Here is an 18811-nt window from a genome sequence, read left to right as displayed (position 1 = left end):
ATACACTCACAGCGCATCTCTGACGAGCAAAAAGCCCCCGTCTTCCTCTCAAGCAAGAATACATCATGAAAATATGCCCATCTGTCAATTAATCTTTGGTGACCTAAACATGTAATGCATTTCTAGTTCAGTAAACAAGAAAAGCAGAAGACTGTGGCTAGCTAGGCGATTCTCTGTGCTGAATACTGAGTTCACGTCTTAGCTGATTGGGTTAGGGTTCAATCTGAGGTTGCCTGTGTTGGATCCTTAACAGAGAACTGTGGGTTTTGAGAGTCGACTGTGAAAGAGATGTTTTAATTGTGTGGCAGTGTGAACGACAAACTAAGACACAGGGGGTGAAAATAGGCCATGCGCATCCTGTAGAGAGAGAGAGAGAGAGAGAGATACCGCCTGCTGTTTTTTTATATTTTTTTTACTTCACTGTTTTATACTTCCTGTTGTTTGTTTTGTTTTTAACCTCCGCTTTTAACTGTATTGCTTTGTTTTTATGATCTGTAAGGTGACCTTGGGTGTTGTGAAAGGCGCCCCCAAATAAAATGTATTATTATTATTATTAAGGACAGCTCGATGGGGGTCTTCTGTAGAGGACGGGCAAGTTAGACAAACATCTTCTACGGCGTTCAAATGTCTATCCTTTATTAGAAATCCACAGCATATTAAACAAAATAAAAAATGTATCTAAATAATCAACATTGATGTTACTTTTATTTAGTATCGTTGGTTGTGCCGCCCTGTTATTTTCCATTGCAGCGACAAACATCATCGTCAAGGTGTCAACCACAGGAAGACTGGCCCTCATCTCTCTTCCTGTTTCTTCACACGTCTCTCTGCATCATATAACCACAACAAAGCAGGCCTTACCTGCCTCATGTGTCTATTTGGTCTACGAGAACGGGCCCCGTTCCCCGTACCTGGATAACTGAGTTAGCCGGATAACTTTCGGTTAAGTCTGACTTAAGCCGGACTTTCCGGCTCCCCGTACCTGGATTGTTCAAATCACCATGACAACAGATCCAAAAGTTTGAGCCTGGTCGAAAGCAGGGTTTAAGTTCAAGTTAGCCGGATGAAGCACAGCCACGCCCCCGCAAAGAAAGTGACAGCGCATTTCCTGAAATTATTCCCACAGTCTAGGATCTGCTTTATACCATTCTGAATTACGTTTTTGTGCTCCATTCTTCCAGAGGGGGCTTTTGAAATGTAAAATAGACCCAAGATGCTGATACTAAATTCACTTTGTCCTAAATAATGCACGTTATATATACCGTGGCGCTCGCTCGGTGCGATGTACACATTATGTGGTTATTCTAACAACGCGCAGCATTGCAAATGTGAATCCCGCGGGGATATTTTTAATGATTGAAACCTATCGCTCGTTTGGCTCTGATTCCTTTCATATTCTCCGCTGTGGATGTTTAATGGAGCGCCTGGATTGTGTTTCATTCAAGCATAAAATTGAAGTGTCTATGCGTGGATTGTGGATCTTGTCTCGTTCATTAATGTATAAACAATGAATTTATCCCATCTGGCACAGTGGCTCAGCGGTAGTGCTCAATCCTGGCAACCCAGCAACCGGTGTTCGAAACCCTGTATTTCCAATATAATTTTTTGGAATATAATATTAATGATTATACGCCAAAGTAGCCTAGTTTCAAGTTAAAATATTATAAATCTACATGCATTGAGGATGTCATTCTTTATATAGCTCTCAACGTGCACCAAATTGAATTATTCCTACATCGCAAAAGGAAGGGAAAGACCGGGTTTCGAACCCCGGTCGTCTGCGTGAAAGTCAAAAGAAGAACCCGTTACACCACAGTGGAGATAAGTAAAAGATCGACTATACATCAATCAATGGGAAGAGAGCCGTATCGTTATTTTGTATAACAGTTTAACTAATTATTTTCGCTAGCAAGATCTCATTTGATTATTCAATCCAGCAGGCAAGTTTAAAGAAATATAATCTGATTGATTGAGGTAATGAGGGACTTAAAATTAGCCTATAGATAACGCATTTAACTTGTCGGCGAGGCGATTGAGCCGTACTGCAATATGTTACTAAAGTTTTAAATCAATTAATCAATCAATGCCGCTAGAGAATCAGGATCTCTGCTCTCGACACTTGCTGCCTTCTCGGCTGAGGCGGGCACGCGCACTTATCCTGGGTCTCAAGTCTGGCTTGAGTTAACGAGACTGAATCCACCTTCGAGGAACAGGAAAATCCCGGCTTCAAACATCGGGTTAACTGAATCTGGATAATGACATCTTGATCGACTTAGTTGAACCAGGTACGGGGAACGGGGCCCGGGTGTAGACCAAATGCATAGCGATATTGCGTGGTTGAAAGTAGAGGACAGATCGACTAACACTATTTAGGAATATAACTGTGTCTAAACAACCAAGCTGCCTGTACTCAAGAATAACCTTTTCACAAGACAGACATGAGCACAGGACAAGACAAGTTACCAGGGGTCATGTTTCAATTCCTCTACCGAGATCAAATGCAATGGAAATAATTGCTATGTATAGGGCCATCTCACAGTGGAATAGGTTGCCATATATAATTACTCAAGCAACAAGCAAAGAAAGCTTTAAAAAGCAAGTAAAGAGGTTACTTTTGGGTACAGGCACAATGCTTGATATATAACATTTTATTATTTTACTAGTCATTTTGGTATAATGCTAATGTAATGAGGTGGGTTGGATTGGTGTTGGGGGGGGATTATGTTTGATTATGTTATGTGTATTGTTTATTATGTTTATTGTTGGTTTTATTATGTTGTTTGTTTGTATTTATTGTTTTGTGTGGACCCCAGGAAGAGTAGCTGTTGCCATTTGTAACAGCTAATGGGGATCCAAATAAACTCAAACTCATGGACCAGAGCTGCAGTCAAAACCAAACTGAGAGGCAGGGGCGACGTGGATGTGAAACCCATCAAAGGTGCAGGTTAAGAGAGGGGGGTTTGGAAGGTGCTACATTATGATCTGAAGTGCAAAGGAACGCCATTTACTTCCACTAACATTACTAACAAAATGTGAAGGACTTCTTCTTCAAATAGCCAAATAATTACAATAATAGAAAAAACAGCAATATCACAGGATACAAAATAATCTCTCAGTGACACGGACAGCTTGGGTCTGTCGAGTGTGTCTCCTAATGTCAAGATGTGTGGCTTATATGTGTTTCAACTGAATCTAAATGCTGTGATGTGATTTGCTTATCATGGGTAAACTGGTTTGGTCTCTGTCTGCGTGAGGTTCTAATGGGTGAGGGCAGGGCCGGACTGGGGAAATAATTCATACCGGGAGATATAGCGCGAAATATAGCCCCAATCAAGCCACTTTTTAAGTGGGGGGTCCCCCACCCGGAACATTTTAGTTACAAAGACTTAATTTCCTGCATTCTGGTGAATTTTAGTGCATGTGAATCACAAACTAATGAGCCAACAATTGCTTAGTACAATGTACTGTTATGAACCTCAAATAAAACTGTTGTGGCACTAGCAATGGTACTCTCTCCACCTTCAAAAAGAAAAAAGCAAGAGCACAACATATTTGTCTATTTACTATTATAATACAGTTAACCACTCTCTCCACCTATTCAAACAAGGCAAGAGCACAATACCATATTCACTTTACTGATGCACTACCCATCAACAGCTAAAATAGCCCTTTACACAAACGTTAAATAACAGACCTTTTATTACAATACTATAATAACAGTAGCCACTGCCAGAATAGTGACACATGTATCACGTGTGGTGAGCACACGCATGCATGCACAACGAAGACAGAAGATTGCGTTGTCTCAATCATTTTAACTATAAAATGAGCTCAAAGTATGAGCTCACTAACTGAAATTTCCAACAAAAAGCATCAATTGTCAAATAATATTGAGCACATTAACTAGACTAGATGTTTTTGAGGAAATTAGAAAGGGAACAACAACTTAACCCTTGTGTCTGATCAGATTCTTATTTTTTTGATAACTTTGCAGTGATTAGATCGCTAACGCTGTGGCGTCCTTGACGAAGACGGACAGGAGCACTTGGATTGGTCCCCTGGCGCGGCTCACGTTGACGCCTGTCTGCTCCCGGCTGCCCTTGGGGGGAAGGACGACGGGATGGGTTAATCGCAGAGACGAATCGCATGCATGCATCGCATGCGTGCCGATTAATGACCTCTGAGCAGGTCCTAAATTATTATTATTATTATTATTATTATTATTATTATTATTATTATTATTATTATTATTATTATTATTATTATTATTATTGTTATTATTATTATTATTATTATTATTATTATTATTATTATTATTATTATTATTATTATTATTATTATTATTATTATTATTATTAGTGTGGGTGACCTGGCGAAGCCAGGTTGCCACCCACACTATACATATCCATACTCTTTTTATTATTATTCTTTATTCCACCGATTTTGCCAACACACTCGTGCCAGAGCGTTCGCGCCCCATACACGTGAAAGGTATCAAAACGACCGGCTTGCTCCAACTCGAGTTGCTATTCGAACTCGTAAAGTTTCACCGCACCGTCTGGCTACGAATCGACTTTAAACGGTAAAATATCGGTCCCATTGGGAATGCATTGCATTTTAGAGTGTAGCAGCTGAAATAATCTTTTTCCCCCTACCTTGGGTGAATTGCGAGTGTGATCTCAATTTTGGACGTAGAAATAAAACAAACATATCAAAACGATGACACGGCTGTCATCCCGCTCACAAAAGAAAAATAAATGGAATTGGACATTTCTATCTCAACTGACGACCATTTGTTTGAAGGTTCTCCTCCCCATTGACCGCCATGCAATCGCACTCTAGAAATCACATTTTTCACACTATTTTTTAGCCTTCTGTTCCGATCGCCGAAGGAGTGCCACAATATCGCACGAATGTCACAATATCGCGCACAACCCTTCGCCTACTCGTTGTAGTGCTCATGTGCGCGTCACAACGCTTCATCTCTTATAGTTTTCTTTTAATCAATGTGACAATGCAGTCATGCATCTGCCTCCATAGAAATGCATTGAATAGAAAATATGCAAGTCATAGTGATTGCTTCACCTGTGTGGCTCATGGCTCACTCATGATTGGTTCAGCTGTGTGGCTCGTGGCTGAGCTGCCAATGACATCATCCACTTAACCCATCATTGGCCATCACTGTGTTGCAGTACTGAATTGCTGACAGCGCCCTCTGTCTTGTGGGTTGTGTCATTGTACTCAGTAGGGATATCCTCTTTCATTTTTCATTGGTCCATGTTGACCCCCTTTCATTGGTCGATGTTGACCACTCCCCCGATCCTTAGACCACGCCCCCTTAGGCCACACCCCCTCAGTGTATCTCTTGAACCGTTTGTCGTAGAGACTTGCGGATTGTGCCATTGGTCGATGTTGACCACCTTTCATTGGTCGATGTTGACCACTCCCCCTGTTGACCACCTTTCATTGGTCGATGTTGACCACTCCCCCGATCCTTAGACCACGCCCCCTTAGGCCACACAGTGTATCTCTTGAACCGTTTGTCGTAGAGACTTGCGGATTGTGCCATTGTACTCGGTGTAATAGTGTAATAGTGTGTAATAGTGTAATAGTGTAATAGTGTGTAATAGTGTAATAGTGTGTAATAGTGTGTAATAGTGTAATAGTGTGTAATAGTGTAATAGTGTAATAGTGTGTAATAGTGTAATAGTGTGTAATAGTGTAATAGTGTGTAATAGTGTAATAGTGTAATAGTGTGTAATAGTGTAATAGTGTAATAGTGTAATAGTGTAATAGTGTAATAGTGTGTAATAGTGTAATAGTGTAATAGTGTGTAATAGTGTAATAGTGTGTAATAGTGTAATAGTGTAATAGTGTAATAGTGTGTAATAGTGTAATAGTGTGTAATAGTGTGTAATAGTGTGTAATAGTGTAATAGTGTGTAATAGTGTGTAATAGTGTAATAGTGTGTAATAGTGTAATAGTGTAATAGTGTAATAGTGTGTAATAGTGTGTAATAGTGTAATAGTGTGTAATAGTGTAATAGTGTGTAATAGTGTAATAGTGTAATAGTGTGTAATAGTGTAATAGTGTAATAGTGTGTAATAGTGTAATAGTGTAATAGTGTGTAATAGTGTGTAATAGTGTAATAGTGTAATAGTGTAATAGTGTAATAGTGTAATAGTGTAATAGTGTAATAGTGTGTAATAGTGTAATAGTGTGTAATAGTGTAATAGTGCAATAGTGTGTAATAGTGTAATAGTGTGTAATAGTGTTATAGTGTGTAATAGTGTAATAGTGTAATAGTGTGTAATAGTGTAATAGTGTAATAGTGTGTAATAGTGTGTAATAGTGAAATAGTGTGTAATAGTGTGTAATAGTGTGTAATAGTGTAATAGTGTGTAATAGTGTAATAGTGTGTAATAGTGTAATAGTGTGTAATAGTGTAATAGTGTAATAGTGTGTAATAGTGTAATAGTGTGTAATAGTGTAATAGTGTGTAATAGTGTGTAATAGTGTAATAGTGTAATAGTGTGTAATAGTGTAATAGTGTAATAGTGTGTAATAGTGTAATAGTGTAATAGTGTGTAATAGTGTAATAGTGTAATAGTGTGTAATAGTGTAATAGTGTGTAATAGTGTAATAGTGTAATAGTGTGTAATAGTGTAATAGTGTGTAATAGTGTGTAATAGTGTAATAGTGTAATAGTGTGTAATAGTGTAATAGTGTGTAATAGTGTAATAGTGTGTAATAGTGTAATAGTGTGTAATAGTGTAATAGTGTGTAATAGTGTAATAGTGTGTAATAGTGTAATAGTGTAATAGTGCAATAGTGTGTAATAGTGTAATAGTGTAATAGTGTTATAGTGTGTAATAGTGTAATAGTGTAATAGTGTAATAGTGTGTAATAGTGTAATAGTGTGTAATAGTGTAATAGTGTGTAATAGTGTAAAAGTGTGTAATAGTGTAATAGTGTAATAGTGTGTAATAGTGTAATAGTGTAATAGTGTGTAATAGTGTAATAGTGTGTAATAGTGTAATAGTGTAATAGTGTGTAATAGTGTAATAGTGTAATAGTGTAATAGTGTGTAATAGTGTAATAGTGTAATAGTGTGTAATAGTGTAATAGTGTAATAGTGTGTAATAGTGTAATAGTGTAATAGTGTGTAATAGTGTGTAATAGTGTAATAGTGTAATAGTGTGTAATAGTGTAATAGTGTGTAATAGTGTAATAGTGTGTAATAGTGTAATAGTGTGTAATAGTGTGTAATAGTGTAATAGTGTAATAGTGTAATAGTGTGTAATAGTGTGTAATAGTGTAATAGTGTGTAATAGTGTAATAGTGTGTAATAGTGTGTAATAGTGTGTAATAGTGTAATAGTGTGTAATAGTGTAATAGTGTTGCGGGTTGTGTCATTGCACTCAGTAGGGATATCCTCTTTGATTGGTCTATGTTGACCACTCCCCCGATCCTTAGGCCGCGCCCCCTTTTTGTATCCTTTGAACCGTTTGTCATAGAGACTCGCGAGAGACCCTCTCCCCCGTTGGCCGGCGGTGCACAGGCGTCACCCACACTTTCACAATTTCCCCCGCGCGGAATTGTCTAGTGTTTACTTATTATCTATATTCTCAGATTTTGCCAACAAACTCCTCCCAGAGCGTTTGCGCCCCATACACGTGAAAGGTATCAAAACGACCGGCTTGCTCCAACTCGATATGCTATTCGAACTCGTAAAGTTTCACCGCACCGTCTGGCTACGAATCGACTTTAAACGGTAAAATTTCTGTCCCATTGGGAATGCATTGCAATTTAGAGTGTAGCAGCTGAAATAATCTTTTTCCCCCTACCTTGGATGAATTGCGAGTGTGATCTCAATTATAGACGTAGAAATAAAACAAACACATCAAAACGATGACACGGCTGTCATCCCGCTCACAAAAGAAAAATAAATGGAATTGGACATTTCTATCTCAACTGACGACCATTTGTTTGAAGGTTCTCCCCCCCATTGACCGCCATGCAATCGCCCTCTAGAAATCAATTTTTTTTTAGCCTTCTGTTCCGATCGCCGAAGGAGTGCCACAATATCGCACGAATGCCACAATCTCGCGCACAACCCTTCGCCTACTCGTTGTAGTGCTCTTGTGCGAGTCTCAACGCTTCATCTCTTATAGTTTTCTTTTAATCAACGTGACAATGCAGTCATGTAAAGACATTTCAGAATATGCAAGTCATTGTGCTCATGGCTGATTGGTTCAGGCTTAACAGCTGTGAGGCTCAGGGCTCATGGCTGAGCTGACCTGCCAATGACATCATCCACTTAACCCATCATTGGCCATCACTGTGTTGCACTACTGAATTGTTGGACAGCGCCCTCTGTCTTGTGGGTTGTGTCATTGTACTCAGTAGGGATATCCTCTTTCATTTTTCATTGGTCCATGTTGACCACCTTTCATTGGTCGATGTTGACCACTCCCCCGATCCTTAGACCACGCCCCCTTAGGCCACACCCCCTCAGTGTATCTCTTGAACCGTTTGTCGTAGAGACTTGCGGATTGTGCCATTGGTCGATGTTGACCACCTTTCATTGGTCGATGTTGACCACTCCCCCTGTTGACCCCCTTTCATTGGTCGATGTTGACCACTCCCCCGATCCTTAGACCACGCCCCCTTAGGCCACACCCCCTCAGTGTATCTCTTGAACCGTTTGTCGTAGAGACTTGCGGATTGTGCCATTGGTCGATGTTGACCACCTTTCATTGGTCGATGTTGACCACTCCCCCTGTTGACCACCTTTCATTGGTCGATGTTGACCACTCCCCCGATCCTTAGACCACGCCCCCTTAGGCCACACAGTGTATCTCTTGAACCGTTTGTCGTAGAGACTTGCGGATTGTGCCATTGTACTCGGTGTAATAGTGTAATAGTGTGTAATAGTGTAATAGTGTAATAGTGTGTAATAGTGTAATAGTGTGTAATAGTGTGTAATAGTGTAATAGTGTGTAATAGTGTAATAGTGTAATAGTGTGTAATAGTGTAATAGTGTAATAGTGTGTAATAGTGTAATAGTGTGTAATAGTGTAATAGTGTAATAGTGTGTAATAGTGTAATAGTGTAATAGTGTAATAGTGTAATAGTGTAATAGTGTGTAATAGTGTAATAGTGTAATAGTGTGTAATAGTGTAATAGTGTGTAATAGTGTAATAGTGTAATAGTGTGTAATAGTGTAATAGTGTGTAATAGTGTGTAATAGTGTGTAATAGTGTAATAGTGTGTAATAGTGTGTAATAGTGTAATAGTGTGTAATAGTGTAATAGTGTAATAGTGTAATAGTGTGTAATAGTGTGTAATAGTGTAATAGTGTGTAATAGTGTAATAGTGTGTAATAGTGTAATAGTGTAATAGTGTGTAATAGTGTAATAGTGTAATAGTGTGTAATAGTGTAATAGTGTAATAGTGTGTAATAGTGTGTAATAGTGTAATAGTGTGTAATAGTGTAATAGTGTAATAGTGTAATAGTGTAATAGTGTGTAATAGTGTAATAGTGTGTAATAGTGTAATAGTGCAATAGTGTGTAATAGTGTAATAGTGTGTAATAGTGTTATAGTGTGTAATAGTGTAATAGTGTAATAGTGTGTAATAGTGTAATAGTGTAATAGTGTGTAATAGTGTGTAATAGTGAAATAGTGTGTAATAGTGTGTAATAGTGTGTAATAGTGTAATAGTGTGTAATAGTGTAATAGTGTGTAATAGTGTAATAGTGTGTAATAGTGTAATAGTGTAATAGTGTGTAATAGTGTAATAGTGTGTAATAGTGTAATAGTGTGTAATAGTGTGTAATAGTGTAATAGTGTAATAGTGTGTAATAGTGTAATAGTGTAATAGTGTGTAATAGTGTAATAGTGTAATAGTGTGTAATAGTGTAATAGTGTAATAGTGTGTAATAGTGTAATAGTGTGTAATAGTGTAATAGTGTAATAGTGTGTAATAGTGTAATAGTGTAATAGTGTGTAATAGTGTAATAGTGTAATAGTGTGTAATAGTGTAATAGTGTGTAATAGTGTAATAGTGTAATAGTGTGTAATAGTGTAATAGTGTAATAGTGTGTAATAGTGTGTAATAGTGTGTAATAGTGTGTAATAGTGTAATAGTGTGTAATAGTGTAATAGTGCAATAGTGTGTAATAGTGTAATAGTGTAATAGTGTTATAGTGTGTAATAGTGTAATAGTGTAATAGTGTAATAGTGTGTAATAGTGTAATAGTGTGTAATAGTGTAATAGTGTAATAGTGTGTAATAGTGTAATAGTGTGTAATAGTGTAATAGTGTGTAATAGTGTAATAGTGTAATAGTGTGTAATAGTGTAATAGTGTGTAATAGTGTGTAATAGTGTAATAGTGTAATAGTGTGTAATAGTGTAATAGTGTAATAGTGTGTAATAGTGTAATAGTGTAATAGTGTGTAATAGTGTAATAGTGTAATAGTGTGTAATAGTGTAATAGTGTAATAGTGTGTAATAGTGTAATAGTGTGTAATAGTGTAATAGTGTAATAGTGTGTAATAGTGTAATAGTGTGTAATAGTGTAATAGTGTAATAGTGTGTAATAGTGTAATAGTGTGTAATAGTGTAATAGTGTGTAATAGTGTAATAGTGTGTAATAGTGTAATAGTGTGTAATAGTGTAATAGTGTAATAGTGCAATAGTGTGTAATAGTGTAATAGTGTAATAGTGTTATAGTGTGTAATAGTGTAATAGTGTAATAGTGTAATAGTGTGTAATAGTGTAATAGTGTGTAATAGTGTAATAGTGTGTAATAGTGTAAAAGTGTGTAATAGTGTAATAGTGTAATAGTGTGTAATAGTGTAATAGTGTAATAGTGTGTAATAGTGTAATAGTGTGTAATAGTGTAATAGTGTAATAGTGTGTAATAGTGTAATAGTGTAATAGTGTAATAGTGTGTAATAGTGTAATAGTGTAATAGTGTGTAATAGTGTAATAGTGTAATAGTGTGTAATAGTGTAATAGTGTAATAGTGTGTAATAGTGTGTAATAGTGTAATAGTGTAATAGTGTGTAATAGTGTAATAGTGTGTAATAGTGTAATAGTGTGTAATAGTGTAATAGTGTGTAATAGTGTGTAATAGTGTAATAGTGTAATAGTGTAATAGTGTGTAATAGTGTGTAATAGTGTAATAGTGTGTAATAGTGTAATAGTGTGTAATAGTGTGTAATAGTGTGTAATAGTGTAATAGTGTGTAATAGTGTAATAGTGTTGCGGGTTGTGTCATTGCACTCAGTAGGGATATCCTCTTTGATTGGTCTATGTTGACCACTCCCCCGATCCTTAGGCCGCGCCCCCTTTTTGTATCCTTTGAACCGTTTGTCATAGAGACTCGCGAGAGACCCTCTCCCCCGTTGGCCGGCGGTGCACAGGCGTCACCCACACTTTCACAATTTCCCCCGCGCGGAATTGTCTAGTGTTTACTTATTATCTATATTCTCAGATTTTGCCAACAAACTCCTCCCAGAGCGTTTGCGCCCCATACACGTGAAAGGTATCAAAACGACCGGCTTGCTCCAACTCGATATGCTATTCGAACTCGTAAAGTTTCACCGCACCGTCTGGCTACGAATCGACTTTAAACGGTAAAATTTCTGTCCCATTGGGAATGCATTGCAATTTAGAGTGTAGCAGCTGAAATAATCTTTTTCCCCCTACCTTGGATGAATTGCGAGTGTGATCTCAATTATAGACGTAGAAATAAAACAAACACATCAAAACGATGACACGGCTGTCATCCCGCTCACAAAAGAAAAATAAATGGAATTGGACATTTCTATCTCAACTGACGACCATTTGTTTGAAGGTTCTCCCCCCCATTGACCGCCATGCAATCGCCCTCTAGAAATCCATTTTTTTTTAGCCTTCTGTTCCGATCGCCGAAGGAGTGCCACAATATCGCACGAATGCCACAATCTCGCGCACAACCCTTCGCCTACTCGTTGTAGTGCTCTTGTGCGAGTCTCAACGCTTCATCTCTTATAGTTTTCTTTTAATCAACGTGACAATGCAGTCATGTAAAGACATTTCAGAATATGCAAGTCATTGTGCTCATGGCTGATTGGTTCAGGCTTAACAGCTGTGAGGCTCAGGGCTCATGGCTGAGCTGACCTGCCAATGACATCATCCACTTAACCCATCATTGGCCATCACTGTGTTGCACTACTGAATTGTTGGACAGCGCCCTCTGTCTTGTGGGTTGTGTCATTGTACTCAGTAGGGATATCCTCTTTCATTTTTCATTGGTCCATGTTGACCACCTTTCATTGGTCGATGTTGACCACTCCCCCGATCCTTAGACCACGCCCCCTTAGGCCACACCCCCTCAGTGTATCTCTTGAACCGTTTGTCGTAGAGACTTGCGGATTGTGCCATTGGTCGATGTTGACCACCTTTCATTGGTCGATGTTGACCACTCCCCCTGTTGACCCCCTTTCATTGGTCGATGTTGACCACTCCCCCGATCCTTAGACCACGCCCCCTTAGGCCACACCCCCTCAGTGTATCTCTTGAACCGTTTGTCGTAGAGACTTGCGGATTGTGCCATTGGTCGATGTTGACCACCTTTCATTGGTCGATGTTGACCACTCCCCCTGTTGACCACCTTTCATTGGTCGATGTTGACCACTCCCCCGATCCTTAGACCACGCCCCCTTAGGCCACACCCCCTCAGTGTATCTCTTGAACCGTTTGTCGTAGAGACTTGCGGATTGTGCCATTGGTCGATGTTGACCACCTTTCATTGGTCGATGTTGACCACTCCCCCGATCCTTAGACCACACCCCCTTAGGCCACACCCCCTCAGTGTATCTCTTGAACCGTTTGTCGTAGAGACTTGCGGATTGTGCCATTGTACTCGGTGTAATAGTGTAATAGTGTGTAATAGTGTAATAGTGTAATAGTGTGTAATAGTGTAATAGTGTGTAATAGTGTAATAGTGTAATAGTGTGTAATAGTGTAATAGTATAATAGTGTGTAATAGTGTAATAGTGTGTAATAGTGTAATATTGTGTAATAGTGTAATAGTGTGTAATAGTGTAATAGTGTGTAATAGTGTAATAGTGTAATAGTGTGTAATAGTGTGTAATAGTGTAATAATAGTGTAATAGTGTGTAATAGTGTAATAGTGTGTAATAGTGTGTAATAGTGTAATAGTGTGTAATAGTGTAATAGTGTGTAATAGTGTAATAGTGTAATAGTGTGTAATAGTGTAATAGTGTAATAGTGTGTAATAGTGTAATAGTGTAATAGTGTGTAATAGTGTAATAGTGTAATAGCGTAATAGTGTGTAATAGTGTGTAATAGTGTAATAGTGTAATAGTGTGTAATAGTGTAATAGTGTGTAATAGTGTAATAGTGTGTAATAGTGTAATAGTGTGTAATAGTGTAATAGTGTGTAATAGTGTAATAGTGTAATAGTGTGTAATAGTGTAATAGTGTAATAGTGTGTAATAGTGTGTAATAGTGTAATAGTGTGTAATAGTGTAATAGTGTGTAATAGTGTGTAATAGTGTAATAGTGTAATAGTGTGTAATAGTGTAATAGTGTAATAGTGTAATAGTGTAATAGTGTAATAGTGTGTAATAGTGTATAATAGTGTAATAGTGTAATAGTGTGTAATAGTGTAATAGTGTAATAGTGTGTAATAGTGTGTAATAGTGTAATAGTGTGTAATAGTGTGTAATAGTGTAATAGTGTAATAGTGTGTAATAGTGTAATAGTGTGTAATAGTGTAATAGTGTAATAGTGTAATAGTGTGTAATAGTGTAATAGTGTAATAGTGTGTAATAGTGTGTAATAGTGTAATAGTGTAATAGTGTGTAATAGTGTAATAGTGTGTAATAGTGTAATAGTGTAATAGTGTAATCGTGTGTAATAGTGTGTAATAGTGTAATAGTGTAATAGTGTAATAGTGTGTAATAGTGTGTAATAGTGTAATAGTGTAATAGTGTGTAATAGTGTAATAGTGTGTAATAGTGTGTAATAGTGTAATAGTGTAATAGTGTGTAATAGTGTAATAGTGTGTAATAGTGTGTAATTGTGTAATAGTGTGTAATAGTGTAATAGTGTGTAATAGTGTGTAATAGTGTAATAGTGTGTAATAGTGTAATAGTGTTGCGGGTTGTGTCATTGCACTCAGTAGGGATATCCTCTTTGATTGGTCTATGTTGACCACTCCCCCGATCCTTAGGCCGCGCCCCCTTTTTGTATCCTTTGAACCGTTTGTCATAGAGACTCGCGAGAGACCCTCTCCCCCGTTGGCCGGCGGTGCACAGGCGTCACCCACACTTTCACAATTTCCCCCGCGCGGAATTGTCTAGTTATTATTATTATTATTATTATTATTATTATTATTATTATTATGTTTGTAGCCAATGTGGCAAAGGTGTGTAATCTTTGAATTATCTTGGAATTTGTGAGGTTTTGCCCGCTGCTCACCACCTTTTCTCTGTTTCTTTAAAGCCTACTGTTAGAAATTCCCTTCTCACTCACTCTCTCTAGCCCCCACCCTCTCGTTCTTTACTCTCGTTTACTCTCAGTGGCCACACCTGGACTATTATCAATTACCTCTCGCACCTGTGGTGGCAGGCTAATTAGTTCCCCTGTGGGCTTTAAATACCAGGGCTCTTCCCCTCGTTTCGGCGTGGGGTCGTGTTGTATACTTGCCGAGTCATATTCTCTAAACATCTAGACTCTTTTGGGAGATCCTCTGTCTGCCTATGCTGTTTTATCTCCGGCGTGAGACGAGGTGCAAGCTTTGGCCACCTGTCGCCGTTTGCCTGGAGGGAGACATTGTACTGCGCTCTCTAATCCTCTACGGGAGGTATTCCAGTGTTCCACTCCAGACCAGCGCGCCAGATGCGCTCAAGCCTTCGTCTGCTGTCGCCGTAGCCTGTGGAGGAGACTGTTCTGCGCTCCCTGTAACTTCCACGGGAGGCACCCCAGCGTTCCACTGCAGACCCCAGCGCAGCTGTTCGTCCTGACGCACATCCAGACCAGCGCGCCAGATGCGCTCAAGCCTTCGTCTGCTGTCGCCGTAGCCTGTGGAGGAGACTGTTCTGCGCTCCCTGTAACTTCCACGGGAGGCACCCCAGCGTTCCACTGCAGACCCCAGCGCAGCTGTTCGTCCTGACGCACATCTAGACCAACGCGCATCTTCCGGACCCTCGGGCTTGGCACGCTCTCCAGTCACCAGCGCGCAACGCGCATCTGCAAGGGCTTGGCACGCTCTCCAGTCACCAGCGCGCAACGCGCATCTTCAAGGGCTTGGCACGCTCTCCAGTCACCAGAGCGCAACGCGCATCTGCAAGGGCTTGGCACGCTCTCCAGTCACCAGCGCGCAACGCGCATCTTCAAGGGCTTGGCACGCTCTCCAGTCTCCAGCGCGCAACGCGCATCTTCCAAGGATCCTCGTGCTTGGCACACTCCTCCTCGCAGACGCACCCCGAGGCGTCTCTCGGTTCCGACGCGCACACCAAGGTGTGGCGCGCACTCTGTTCCTCGGCTCCGACAGCGGCTACCCGGTGGACGACACCCTCGCCACCGCCACTGTTCCGACGCGCACACCAAGGTGTGGCGCGCACTCTGTTCCTCGGCTCCGACAGCGGCTACCCGGTGGACGACACCCTCGCCACCGCCACTGTTCCGACGCGCACACCAAGGTGTGGCGCGCACTCTGTTCCTCGGCTCCGACAGCGGCTACCCGGTGGACGACACCCTCGCCACCGCCACTGTTCCAGCACTCTGTCCCTCGGCTCGGACAGCCAGCCACCCGGTGGCGATGCCCTCGCCCCGCTGCTGTCCCTGTACCTTTACGCATACGCCTGGGTGAGTTTTGATTGTGATGTCACTCACTCAGCGTAGTGCCCTTGCCCCCCGTTCCCGCTGCTGTCCCTGTACCTTTACGCATACGCCTGGGTGAGTTTTGATTGTGATGTCACTCACTCAGCGTAGTGCCCTTGCCCCCGTTCCCGCTGCTGTCCCTGTACCTTTACGCATACGCCTGGGTGAGTTTTGATTGTGATGTCACTCACTCAGCGTAATGCCTCTTGCCCCCGTTCCCGCTGCTGTCCCTGTACCTTTACGCATACGCCTGGGTGAGTTTTGATTGTGATGTCACTCACTCAGCGTAATGCCCCTTGCCCTCGTCCCGCTGCTGTTCCTGTACCATTACGCATACGCCTGGGTGAGTTTTGATTGTGATGTCACTCACCCAGCGTATTGCCTCCGTTAGTTCTCTCTTAGTTATTAGTTTGGACATTTCATCTCCCACTCTGTTTTGTTCTCTCGTGGATATTATTTTGGACATTTCATCTCCCACTGTGTGTTTGTTCACACGAAGATAGTATTTACTTTGTTACTTTGTTATTTGGACTGTTCTGCATCTGCTCTGTTTGTTCCCTTTGAATATTAACCCTCTCCTCTGTTCTGCAGAGCGGCCCAGATGTTTTCCCACCAGTCCCCAGTTCCTCCCTGTCCCCAGCCCGCCTCCGCGGTCCTCTGTCCCCAGTTCCTCCCTGTTCCCCAGCCCGCCTCCGCGGGCCTCAGTCCCCTCTGTTCCCTAGTTCTCCCCTTTCTAGTTCCACCTAGTTCCTGGTCCCAAGTTCTCCCCTTCTAGTTCCACCTAGTTCCTTGTCCCTAGTTCCCCTAGTCCCCGTTTCTCCTGTTCCCTAGCTCTCCTTGTCCCGACATCTTCTAGTCTCTAGTTCCTCTGTTCCTTTAACCTTCCCCTAGCGTTTCCTTTAATGTTTCCCCTAGGCGTTCCCTTACACCTTCCCTTAGTGTTCCCTTTTCCTGCCCGCCTCTTAAAGGCACTTTACCTTCCCCTCATGTGTTTCCAGTGTTTTGTGTTTTCTCCCTTAAAGGGACAGTGCCCTTTTTCCCTGTTCTCAATAAATATCTGTTTCTTGGCAAACCATCATACCTGTCTTGTGTTGTGCGATTGGGGTCGGTTACAAACCATAACAGTACGACCCCACCAAATCGACGACCCCAGCCAGCACAGACGGTGTATGTTGAGTTTGCCTTTTTTTTTCTTCTTCCCTGTTAGCTCCCCTGTTAGCTTGTTAGTCTCCCCTCTAGCTCCCCTGTTAGCCCTGTTAGCTTCCCTGTTAGCCCAGTTTAGCTTCCCTGTTAGTCCTGTTTAGCTCCCTTGTTAGCCTGTTACTCCCCTGTTTAGCTTGTTAGTCTCCCCGGTTAGCTCCCCTGTTTGCTTCCCGTTTTGCCCTGTTTGACCCCCCTGTAGCTAGCCATGCCCTGGCAGCTAACCCAGTCCCTCAGCAGAGCCCCTGTCTGCTAGCTTAGCCCCGGCTGCTAGCACAGCCTCTATGTTTATGCAGCCCTTGCTGCTGGCATAGGCCCTGTGGCTAGCCATGCCCTGGCGGCTAACCCAGTCCCTCAGCAGAGCCCCTGTCTGCTAGCTTTGCCCCGGCTGCTAGCACAGCCTCTATGTTTATGCAGCCCTTGCTGCTGGCATGGGCCCTGTAGCTAGCCATGCCCTGGCAGCTAACCCAGTTTCCCTCTGCATGGCCCCGGTCTGCTAGCTTGGCCCCGGCTGTTAGCACAGCCTCTATGTTAATGCAGCCTTGCAGCTGGCATGGGCCCTGTAGCTAGCCAGGCCCAAGCAGCTAACCCGGTCCCTCTGCATGGCCTCCACTTTTTTGTGTAGTTTATCCCACTGCTAGGACTGCCCTTTCAGCTAGCAAGGTCAGTTTTTCTCACACAGCTAGGACTGTCCTTCCAGCTAGCTTGTGCTCTCATGCTGGTCCAGCCCTGTCTGCCAGCCTAGCTCCGGCAGCTAGCGCAGCCTCTATGTTGATGTAGCAGTACAGCTAGCATAGGCCCTGTAGCTGTCAGTGCCCTGGCAGCTACCCTTTCCCTCTGCTAGCCTGGCTCCGGCAGCTTGCGCAGCCTCTATGTTGATGTAGCAGTACAGCTAGCATAGGCCCTGTAGCTATCAGTGCCCTGGCAGCTAACCTTCCCTCTGCTAGCCCTTTCCCGGTGCTTCCATGGTTACCCCTTAGCTACCCTGCTTGCCCCTCAGTTCCTCTAGACCAGTTGCTCTAGACCAGTTCTCTAGACCCAGTTCCTCTAGACCAGTTCCTCTAGACCAGTTCTCTAGACCAGTTCCCTAAACCAGTTCTCTAGACCAGTTCTCTTGCCCAGTTCGCTAGACTAGTTCTCTAGACCCAGTTCCTCTAGACCAGTTGCCCCTCTGCTACCCTAGTTACCCCTCGGCGACCCTGTTTCTTTTGCTAGCCCCACTCTTGTGGTGGCTTCCCCTGCTGGCTTGGCCAGTACCTCTTGTTTTGCCCCCTGCCACTCTGTCTGTATTTGTTTTGGGTCGCCGGGTGGCTCCCGTTGAGGGGGGGGTACTGTGAGGTTTTGCCCGCTGCTCACCACCTTTTCTCTGTTTCTTTAAAGCCTACTGTTAGAAATTCCCTTCTCACTCACTCTCTCTAGCCCCCACCCTCTCGTTCTTTACTCTCGTTTACTCTCAGTGGCCACACCTGGACTATTATCAATTACCTCTCGCACCTGTGGTGGCAGGCTAATTAGTTCCCCTGTGGGCTTTAAATACCAGGGCTCTTCCCCTCGTTTCGGCGTGGGGTCGTGTTGTATACTTGCCGAGTCATATTCTCTAAACATCTAGACTCTTTCGGGAGATCCTCTGTCTGCCTATGCTGTTTTATCTCCGGCGTGAGACGAGGTGCAAGCTTTGGCCACCTGTCGCCGTTTGCCTGGAGGGAGA

Source organism: Notolepis coatsorum (genome assembly GCF_963971535.1).
Source record: "Notolepis coatsorum genome assembly, chromosome: 1".
Taxonomy (NCBI): Eukaryota; Metazoa; Chordata; class Actinopteri; order Aulopiformes; family Paralepididae; genus Notolepis; species Notolepis coatsorum.
Note: the sequence above shows the minus strand (reverse complement) of the source record.